The following is a 10,492-nucleotide window of genomic DNA, read 5'->3' on the forward strand; positions in this document are numbered from 1 at the left end:
CGTAATACCCCGTGGCGAGGGATTTTACAGCTCCATCACAAGGTTTGGCAAGAGCCATCAACCACATCATGCTGATTTCCAGTTGTTGCTTTGGAAGAGACACTAAAGGGGTTCCTCAGTTTGGAGACAGTGAGGAGGATATGAGAGAAACCTGTAAAATTATGGTGAGGCCACAACTCCTGTGCTGTGTCCAGGTCTGGGCACTTCAGGAGAGCCCTGGAGGGGCTGGAGCATGTCCAGGGCAGGGAATGGAGCTGGGAAGGGGCTGGAGCCCCAGGAGGGGCTGAGGGAGCTGGAAAGGGGCTCAGCCTGGAGAAAAGGAGCTCAGGGGGCCCTTCTGGCTCTGCACAAGTCCCTGGCAGGAGGGGACAGCCGGGGGGTCGGGCTCTGCTGCCAGGGAACAGGGACAAGAGGAGAGGGAACGGCCTCAGGCTGGGCCAGGGGAGGCTCAGGGTGGACAGCAGCAGGAATTTCCCCATGGAAAGGGAGCTCAGGGATTGGAACTGCCCAGGGAGGTTTGGAGTGCCCATCCCTGGAGGTGTCCCAGGAAGGGCTGGAGGTGGCACTGAGTGCTCTGGGCTGGGGACAAGGTGGGGATGGGGCACAGCTGGGACTCCATGGGTTGGGAGTTAGGTCTCTTCCAACCTCAACAGTTCTGGGACTATGGCAATCTCTGGTCACACCTAGGACAGGTGGACAGTGCAGGCAGAGGAACCAGGGTCTCACCCATGAGATCATTTCTTCTGTAGCTCTGAGTAGGTCCTTTAGTGCCCTTTCAGGACCCTTTCACGAGCTCCAAATGTGTGAATTGTGGTTTCTCAGGAGAAAAAAAAATCCAAAATTGGTTGGGGTTTCTCCATTTATTCTGTTTTTTCCTTATTATTTCTCCTTCCTTGCTCAGCACAGCCTCCACCGTGCCCATCTGCAGTTCTGCACTTCACTCCTGGGGACCTTCTCCAGGGTTGTTGTGACATCTCCCAACTTCCATCCCTCCTGCAGGGAAACTGATTTAAGTGACAGGTTACACACTATTGTAGCTCCATAATTGCATATTTGTTTTCCTCCAGAGCTCTTGAGTGATTACCAGATGGTCTTGGTAATTTCTGACTCTTCATCTTATCAATTAGTCCTAAAATGAATTTTATTGTCATTTAATTTGAGACGGTTCCTTACACTTGTCCCCATAAGTTTGGCTCTCATGGGAGAACAACCTCCCTCAGCTACAGACAGCACCAACACAAAGCTCACTTCACGTTCCTCTCCGACAGGAAATCCTATCACAGACTGGTCATCTGTGTACCAAACCTCTGCAAAAATGGGATTCTGGCAATTTTGAATAGAGTTTTACAATATTTTTGTGATTCTTTATTGAGTTTGCACCTTAAAATTTTCCCTTGGCTGCCCTACAGGTTTAGCTTCACAGTTAATGGGTTTTTGGGTTTGTTTTTTTTGCCATAGTTTCTTTATTTGCTCTGAAACCCCTGATTTTGAATACTCTCTTTCCACTCTGCTGTTAGAATATTGCCTTTTTGGTCCCTTGTAGAATTATTTCACTTAGTGATATATTGCTCTGAGCTTCAGATAGGGTGGGTTTATCTCCTTTCTCATCTCCTGCATCCTTAGAGCAGCTGCTTTTAATTTCCTTTTAGGAAGCTCCAGCACTTTTGAATAGGTCTCATTTTTAAGTTAGGTGGTACTGTGAGGGAGTTGGGGGGGAAATCAAATATTCCTCAGATAATGTCATGAATCCCTCTGGAAAAAGAGAGGGGGATTCACCAAGGTTTCCAAAGCAGGGAGGAAAGGATGTGCAGCACCTGGATGAAAGGGAAAGGGAAGGATGGGATGGACTCTGCCCTGCAGGGAGCAGGACCTGGATGCCAGGAGAGGTGGGCAGAGGAACTTCCAACACCAAGCATCCAAAAGGGCCTGGTAAAAAACAGGGAAGGAATTCAGGGAAGCAATTCCCAAAGGAAAATTCCTGTTCCAAGCAGGAATGCACCTGTGACAGCAGAATGATGTGAACTCAACGTTCAGCTGGAAGGATCTCCTGTAATTCCAGTCACACAGAGAGGGAGTCAGGGACAGAGCTGTCACACGTGGCCTCTCCTCAGCATTCCAGGTCTGGCTTTAACAGCAGGATCTGGGGGGCTGTGGGAAGCTGGTGGTGAGAGCCTGAGTGCCCCCTCACCCCAGCACAGCTCCCAGTGCTCGGGAATCCTGCTTGGCAGGAGCTCCTGGCTCAGCAGTGCTGGAAAAGCACCCCTGGATCTTTCCTGGGTGCCAGCAGCTGGCCACACCCAGGGAAGTTGGGATGGCACCTCTGGAGCGTTGGGTACTGCGTGGATGGGAAGTGTGTGGCTGTTTAAATGAAAACACAACAAAAGCTGTGTCCAGGCAGTTCTGCCCAGAGCTGCAGGTGCCCAGGCCCTGGGGACAGGCTCCGAGCTGCAGTGACCATGGAACAGCAGCTGGCAGATCCCACAAACAAACCTGCCAGATGTTGCAGCCCCACAAGGGAACCACTCTCCTGTCCTGCTGCAGGGACTGTGCTCTGCCTCCTGCTGGGCTGGCTCCTTGCAAAGAACTCTGGAAAACAGGGCTGGCTTGACAGCTCCTCAAAACTGGTGCTACCACAGGTTTGTGGAGTGAGCAAACATCAACAAGAAATAAATCAGAGCTGGGAGAAAGGCTGCTCTCCACTCTCCCTCCAGCGTGGCTTGTTTACACTCTGCACTGCAATCTGAAAAATGCCATCTCTAATGAATACTAAATAGTGGGAGGCTTCTCCTCAGCAGCCTGGTGCTGAGGCTGATTGCTGTGCAGGAGAATGGAGGGAGCGGGGGCTTGGCTGTGCCTCTGTTTCGTGCAGTCATAGAAACTGTCAAGCTCAGGTGCCTCTGTGATCTGCAGGCAGCCTCGCTCCCTGCACCCTTTCCTGGCTGCCCATTTATTTTTAAAACCTTCCATTGTTACTGGTGCTCAGGTCTTGCAGCCAATTTTCACGTCATTATTATTTCTGCCGCTTTAAAATTTATCTACTTATGCAATTTTAATCCTTTTTTTTCCTTTTTTTTTTTCTTTTTTTTTTTTTCCTTTTTTCCCCTAAACCAATTCACAGTAATATGTTAACAGCTGCCTTGTAGAGGAAGTCACTGGGAGTTAATACTCCTGAGCCCTCTCTGGTAAGAACTGACTCACCTCAGTGTTATAAATCTGTTCTACACTGCCTTGTACCCCTCTCCTCAGAACATTCACATGGATCTGCTTCGTCACCAGGAACATTCCCGACCCTGCCTGTGCAGGGGACATTAAAAAAAAGGAACACCAGCAAGCAAGAACAGTTCTCCATACACAAACTGCTTTGAAAATGCTTCTGCAGCTCCCTAAGCTGTAAGGATGAGGAAGCAGAAGGGGATCTCTATTGCAGGAGATGGGGGATAATAAAGGAAGGATCATAACAGAGCCCCTGCTCACTTTTCAATATTCCTGCACGGAATATCTGCCTCTGTTCTGGGAGTTTGATGATATTTTTGGGTTTTTTCCTCCACTAGCAGTTCCATCTTCCCTGGGAGGGTGGGAGGCCCTGAGGGTGCCCAGAGAAGCTGGGGCTGTCCCTGGATCCCTGGGAGTGTCCCAGGCCAGGCTGGATGGGGCTTGGAGCAGCCTGGCACAGAGGAAGGTGTCCCAGGGGTGGCACTGGATGAGGTCCCTTCCACCCCAAACCAGTCTGGGGTTCTGGGGTTATTCCAAACAACCCAAGGCATTCCCACAGTGATAATTCTACACAAAATCTGTCAAAATCTGTCTGCAAAAACGCAGACAGAACAGGCACTGACCCAAAGACTTGTTGATGCACAAATAGCTGAGAGTTTGCTGGGTGATATTTTTTTGTGAAACACCAAATTCAGGCAAAATCAGTGTTTCTGAATAACAGCAAATCGCTCATCCCAACTGCAGTGGTTATTCTTTCTTCCTCCACTCATCTGCCGGAGTGTTCACATAAATATGCATGCACTTCCCACCCACACAGTATCAAACACTCCACAAGTGCTACAGAGCCCAGGATAATCCGTTGTTTTGGAGGGATCAAACCTGCAGCCACGTGTGTGCAGCGAGCAGGAGATTCTAAAGCCCAGCACAGGGGCACTTCTCACTGAGCTGTGCAAAGGTCACCCTGTGCTGTGATTAAGCTCCTGTCAACACTGAGCCTGTAGGAGAGTTCAGAAAACACTCTGCAAACAAGAGCCAGGCTCTCTGGGTTAAAAGGTTATGAAATTTAGTCTAATCTCTAGTTCTGTTTTCTTAGATGTTCACTACCAATCTATTACAGCAAAAAAAGTAGTCAGTGCACCCCAAAATTTGGTTTCCAGACTTCTTCTTTCACAATTTCTTCTTTTACATGGCCCTGGCCATATTTATTGTAGAATCCCAGACTGGTTTGGGTTGAAGGGACCTTAAAAATGACCTCATTCCTCCCCCTTCCATGGCAGGGACACCTTCCACCATCCCAGGCTGCTCCAAGCCCTGTCCAGCCTGGCCTTGGGCACTGCCAGGGATCCAGGGGCAGCCCCAGCTGCTCTGGGCACCCTGTGCCAGGGCCTCAGCATCCTCACAGGAAAGAATTTTTTCTCAATTTCTCATCTACCAGACAATTTCTACAAGGCTGCTCAGACTTGCAGTTCAAACTGTTCAGAATTCTCTCAAGACTCCCTTGAAATCTCTTTTTTAAGTCGTGCTGATTTGCATCATCATTTCTCAGACTGAAATGAAATAATTTCTTTTTGTCAAAACATTCCTTCCACCACTCTCTTGAAAACCACTTGTGACTCTGTGAATTATCACAGGAATTTCACATTTGGCACAGCATTTCTCCCAGTGAGAGATTGGATCTGTTGCCTTCCCAACCGTCCACAAAGTTCTCACACTTTCAAACACTGGGAGTTGTCCACAAATCAAACAGGACAAGGAAGATATCAAAAGATTTAACACCCAGGAAACGTAAAACAGCAGAATAATCAGAATGTTTTCTGTATAGAAACTAACAGGGAGATAAGTCCTTGTCTACATGAATCCCTCAGGAACAAAACAAGCTGATGCAACCCAACTCTGCTCTCCAATGGATGAGGCTTTGTGGGCAAGGAGGGAGCAGCAGATCCCACACACCTGAGGCTCTGACATTGTCCCACGTGACATCCATAAGTGAAGAATGAAAGTCCTGAAGCCCTGACACGAGTCTGGTCAGAATCTGCAGTCTGAGAGCAGTTTCCAATGGCTCACTGTGAAATGCAAAGGACAAATCGAACGGTTACTCAGCTGCTCAGAAGATCCATTCAATATTTTATTGATAGCCTGGATGAGGGAATGGACTGGGTGTTTATTAAATCTGCCAAGATTAAATCTGTGAAAAGCGGCTGCAAATACATGGGGGAGAGCAGTATTAAAAACTTTTGACAACTTGGACAAGTCTATAAATACAGAAGGCATCTTGCTGGTAAAAAGCAGAGTGGTTTCACTCGGGCAGGAGTAAAGTGCACAAATCCAGAACAGACAGCAGCTGGCAGAAAGCAGGCTGGAAAAACAAACAGGAGCACAGGCTGTCTGGGGTTATTATCCTGAGCAGGAGAGGGGTTGTTATCCTGAGCAGGTCTACCAGCAGAATTTCCTGCCAGACATCTCACAGGTTCTCTGCTCTCCTCTGAGACGCCTGAGAGCAGAGGCACAGCCAGCTTTGGGTGCTGCTCCTCGGGAAAGGCTGACAGGCAAAGCAGCAGGACAAGGAAAACACCACCTGAATCAGAGAGCAGAGCATGGAGAGGTGCAGGAACAGCCCTGACAGAGCAGGGTTGGTGCAGGAACACCTCAGTGCTGGGTCTGCTAAGAAAGCAAGGGAAACAACGCTCTGCACATGCCAGGAGCACCACAAGCAGTTCTGACTCTGCTGTGGAAGGAGGAGATGGACTCAGTGATCAGCTGAGAGCTCATCCAGCTTCACTTTTCAAGGGTTCTGTGCCCTTGAAGGCTAACTAGAGTTTGTGTGTCCCCAGTTTGCCCAGATGGACCCCAGCAGCTTCACACAGCATTTGTATCACTTCTGCACTAACATCCTCATTAAGGTTAGTGGTTTATGTTCATCTTACCATCTTAGGACTCCCTGTCTCACAAACACCTTATCAAAATGCTATTTGCCAACATGACTCACAGCTTATCCATCAAAAGCCATTTTAATAATTAGTCCTCAAATACTAATTCAATAAAATCTTTGTACCTTGATTTTCCTTCCCGCCCAGCGCAATGGGCAAAAGGGCTCGTAATCCTTTGGCACTGCTTCTCTCAGACTCACAGGATCCAGATCAGAGCTGCTGGTGCCAGCCTCCCATCCCACTGACAGAATTTTAGAAACAAGGACAATTTTAGAGAACACTGTAGACATCTGGGGCATCTCAGCTGCAGATTCTCACTTCTCTCTTCTCCAGAGACACCAGGTCACTGCTGCTGCCTCCAGCCCAATCCCTGGCACCAAGGCAGGACCAGCTCTCCCTGTGTCCATTCTGACATCAGGAAAAAAATCTTCAAATACTTTAATATTCCCCAGATTACCCATTTCAGTGATTCTACATCCTACATCAACCATGTATTCCTGTTGTTAGTGCAGTTCAGCCTGTTTTCTCCAGCCATTTTCCCATGGAAAGCAGTTTAAGCTGCAGTGGCCAGGCTAACACGACACCTCTGAGCCAGATGAATTGTCAGGGTGTCAGGGAAAGCAGTCCTGCTTTATCAAACAATTATAATCAATTACCAATATTGATCAGAAGCAGCTACAGTTGCAGGATCCATGGAATTAAATGGCAGTGCTGGAAGAAGAGCAAAGATCCCTGTGAAATTGTGCAGGTTCTGAGATTTATGAAAACACAGCTCGATTTCATTGGCATTCCATCAGTTAAATCAACATTATATAAACCCTTATATATAGGGGTTCTTATATAAAAGAAATCATGCAAGTCACAGACCTCGTTAGCTCTGTGTACCCTTCTACCACTGCTAAATCGAGTTGATATGTCAGAGAGTATAAACCCAAAAGATTCCTGATTTATCATCTTAATTCTTTACATCTCCTCTCAAGAATTCACAGTGCTGTCACTCTCTCCTCCATTCCCATTACCTTCTTTGTAACATATTGGCCTTCTTACTTTTACTGAATAATTCCTGGTCTATTATATCTATAATTATACTAATAATTAAGCATGCCTTTTCATCAGCTAGCAGCTAATTACTTCTGTTCCTACCCAGCTTGCTCAGAAAACAGTCAATTCATCTGTATCCCCATCACTCTCGCCGTTGCTAAGCACTCGGTGCCACTCAGCAGTGCCACTGTCACCGTGTGCGGTGGCTCAAGGTGCTCTGCAGCCTTTCACCCTCACAGGGGTTTCTCACCTTGGAGAAGGCTCTTCTCACCCACCTGGCATCGCTGCTGAGCCCCAACAGCTCCAGAGCTGGCCACGAGCAGCTCCTGCAAAGACCAAAAGAATTGGATTCCAAATCATCCCGCACCCACCCGTGGGTCAGAGCATGCCCAAGGCTGTGTTAGATGGGAACTGAAGTCATGAGGTCTAAACTCTTCATTATTTGGAGTTCTGGGAAGCTTTTGGCACAGAGGAATGGAGCACTTCTCCCAAGAGGAACTGGGAATGTTCACCTGCAGAGGAGAAGCTTTGGGGTGAGCTCAGTGTGGCCTTGCAGGGCCTGCAGGAGCTGCAGGAAACATGGAGAGAGACAATTGCCAAGGGCTGGAGGGACAGGACACAGGGAATGGCAGAGCTGGATGGGATATTGGGCAGGAATTGTTCCCTGGCAGGGTGGGCAGGCCCTGGCACAGGGTGCCCAGAGCAGCTGGGGCTGCCCCTGGATCCCTGGAAGTGTCCAAGGCCAGGCTGGATGGGATTTGGAGCAGCCTGGGATGGGGGGAGGTGTCCCTGCCATGGCAGGGGGTGGGAATGGGATGAGCTTTAAGGTCTCTTCAACCCAAAGCAGTTTGGGATTCCATGGTTCTGTGATTCTCTGGTGTGAAGAACCCCTTGCTCTCACACCTTGTCCCTCACACTGGATCGTTCCTGATCTGCTGATGTGACAGCTGGACATTGTCACTGTCCCTCTGCTCCTTACTCTGCTTCCCCCCAACACCTGCCTCAAACCATTCACACCAATTAGCACCAAACTCCAGTGGTTTGGTGATAAATCAGCTCAGATTGGTTTTATTTCCCCAAGTTTCTGTCATTTGGTTCATTGTAGGGTGCAGACAGAAGTTCCAGGGCAGGAATTTCCACCATCACCAGCACTGGCAATCTGCTCCTGCCTGTTCCTCAGGTAATGAAATCAGGGAAATTACCATTAGTGAAATGTTAATGGCTGGTATTTCCAGCCTTCCCAGGGACTGGGTTAGGCTAAACCCTTAATCCTTTTATCTGACTCATGACTGCATCCTCTGAAATGAAGCAATGTTGGCAAATGAAGTGGCTGTGCCTGATTCCAGCAAGAAGAAAATTGGAAAATGAGGGAATTTGTTACAGAAAACACTCAGAGTGGCAGCCAGAAAGGTAAAATGTTTTCAGATGGCAGGTAGACTATTTTAGGATTTTATATTGGAGGCTCAAAGCAAATGCATATAACCTGTCAAAAAAAAAAGACTTGAGAGGAAAACAAAAAGCTTGCATCATAAAACAGCAGGATCAGGGAGGCTCTTGGAAGTTAAAAGGTATCCTGCAAAAAGCTGAAGTTGTGTCTGAAAAAGGAAATCTAAAAAGAACATAAATTCTGGCAGACTAAATGTAAAAGCACAAGAACATAGATGGAAGAAAGAGTTTAGAAGCAGTTTGCTAAAGAAATAGAAAAGAATGTTATAAATCCTTCTTGAACACATCAAGAGCAAGGGGCTTGCAGGAGCCACACAGGTGCGGAAGGAGCACTCGCAAAACGCGATGCAATCACAAAAAATCCCAAATTCTTGGGTTTTTTATTTCAAACCTCTGCTTACCTGGTGAATCCTGGAGAATCCTGGAAACTCCAGGGCCAGAATCTTGTTTATAAGGCCTTCACAGAAGGCTTGTCTTCATTTAAGGGTGTTGAGTGGAGATTACAGAGCAGATAAAAGGAATAACAACATTTCACTGGGCGCCCGATGGAATTCACACGAGGTTTTTATAGAATGTTAAATATGAATCATCACTGAGCTAATACCCTGAGTATGTAACCTTTTGCTGAAAATTGCTGTGATTATCAAAGGACTGGAAGGTAACTAATAAGAAATAAGGTTTTTAAAATAAATCCAGTGGCGATTCAAGAAGCCTCAGACCACTAAGCCCAATGTCCATACGGGTCATGTTGGCTGAAGCTCCAGTAAAGAACAGAATTAGTGAATACATGAATAAAAGTAACATGTTAAGGAAAAGTAAACATGACTTTTGTAAAAGGAATCCAAGCCTTCTAAATCTGCTGGAATTCTTTGAAGGAGTCAAAAGCATGTAAATAGCAGAGCTCCAGCTGAGAATTTTCCCCTGCATTTCCAACTCACCCCAAGCTTCCAGGAACCTCATGCATAGAAGGTCTCATCAAAGGCTTTTAAATAAACTAAACCAGCCAGGGACTACAGGTAAGGACCTCACAGAGTTACAATTTAGCATTGGAAAAATAAGATTATCCTAAAGGATGAGTTTTCACAGTGGAAGGTGATCAGCGGTGGAGTCCCATGGGGATTAAGGTCCACGGTGTTCAATGTGCTCAGAAATGATTTGAAAAGTTGGGGGGAAAAGTGAAGAAGTTTTCTGATAAAAACTAAATTAATTAGAATAATATTTACTGCAAAAAGCTCAAGATGCCATGACACTGAGCAAGCCTCGTGACAAAGTGGAAGGTGCCCTGACAGCTGTAATCTGGGTATCCACCAAAAGCCACACTTTACACGCAGAGTGATGGGCTCTGAGCTAGTTTGCCCAATTTAGGAAATGCACCTCAACATTGTAACAGCTTGTTCTATGAATACATGACCTCATTGCTCAAGAGCAGGCCAAAAAAAAAAAAATAAATAAAACCAAAAAAAGCCCCAAAGTTTGGAATTGTTAGGAGAGAAAAGCACAGCCCTGCCCCTGTTTACGCTCACGGTGCCTCTGCTGCTCCAACAGCCAGCGCATCTCTGGTACCCTCACCTGAGACAAAAAGAAACTGTAACAGCAAGAAGAAAAGCTACATGGCAGGATGACAAACATGGGTAGTACAAAACTGCTTTCATGTGAGAAGCAGAGCTAGCATGAATGAGAGGCTGGGTAGGAAGGGATCGCTTGGCATTTGTCGTTGCCAATTGTGCCGAGCAGGCCAGGTGCCAGCGAGGGGAGACGGACACCGAACACGAGCTCTGTCGTGTGCCTCTTTGTTCAGCTGCTGAAGCCTTCATATCCTGTCAGGCAGCAATTCCGAGGGCTCCGGGAGGGCTGTGACAGCTCCG

General features: G+C 47.2%; 1 long non-coding RNA gene across 1 annotated transcript; it reads right to left on the reverse strand.

The window, feature by feature from the left end:
• Positions 1 to 854: 854 nt before the first annotated feature.
• LOC131584197 (uncharacterized) lies at positions 855 to 9,112 on the reverse strand. Its single transcript, XR_009278678.1, has 5 exons — positions 9,029 to 9,112; positions 7,457 to 7,507; positions 6,266 to 6,381; positions 5,164 to 5,276; positions 855 to 1,004 (listed from the first exon to the last, which is right to left on the reverse strand). It is a non-coding gene; the product is annotated as an uncharacterized LOC131584197 (long non-coding RNA).
• Between the last annotated feature and the right edge of the window lie 1,380 nt (positions 9,113 to 10,492).

The sequence above is a fragment of the Poecile atricapillus genome, chromosome 13, assembly GCF_030490865.1.
Source record: "Poecile atricapillus isolate bPoeAtr1 chromosome 13, bPoeAtr1.hap1, whole genome shotgun sequence".
NCBI lineage: Eukaryota > Metazoa > Chordata > Aves > Passeriformes > Paridae > Poecile > Poecile atricapillus.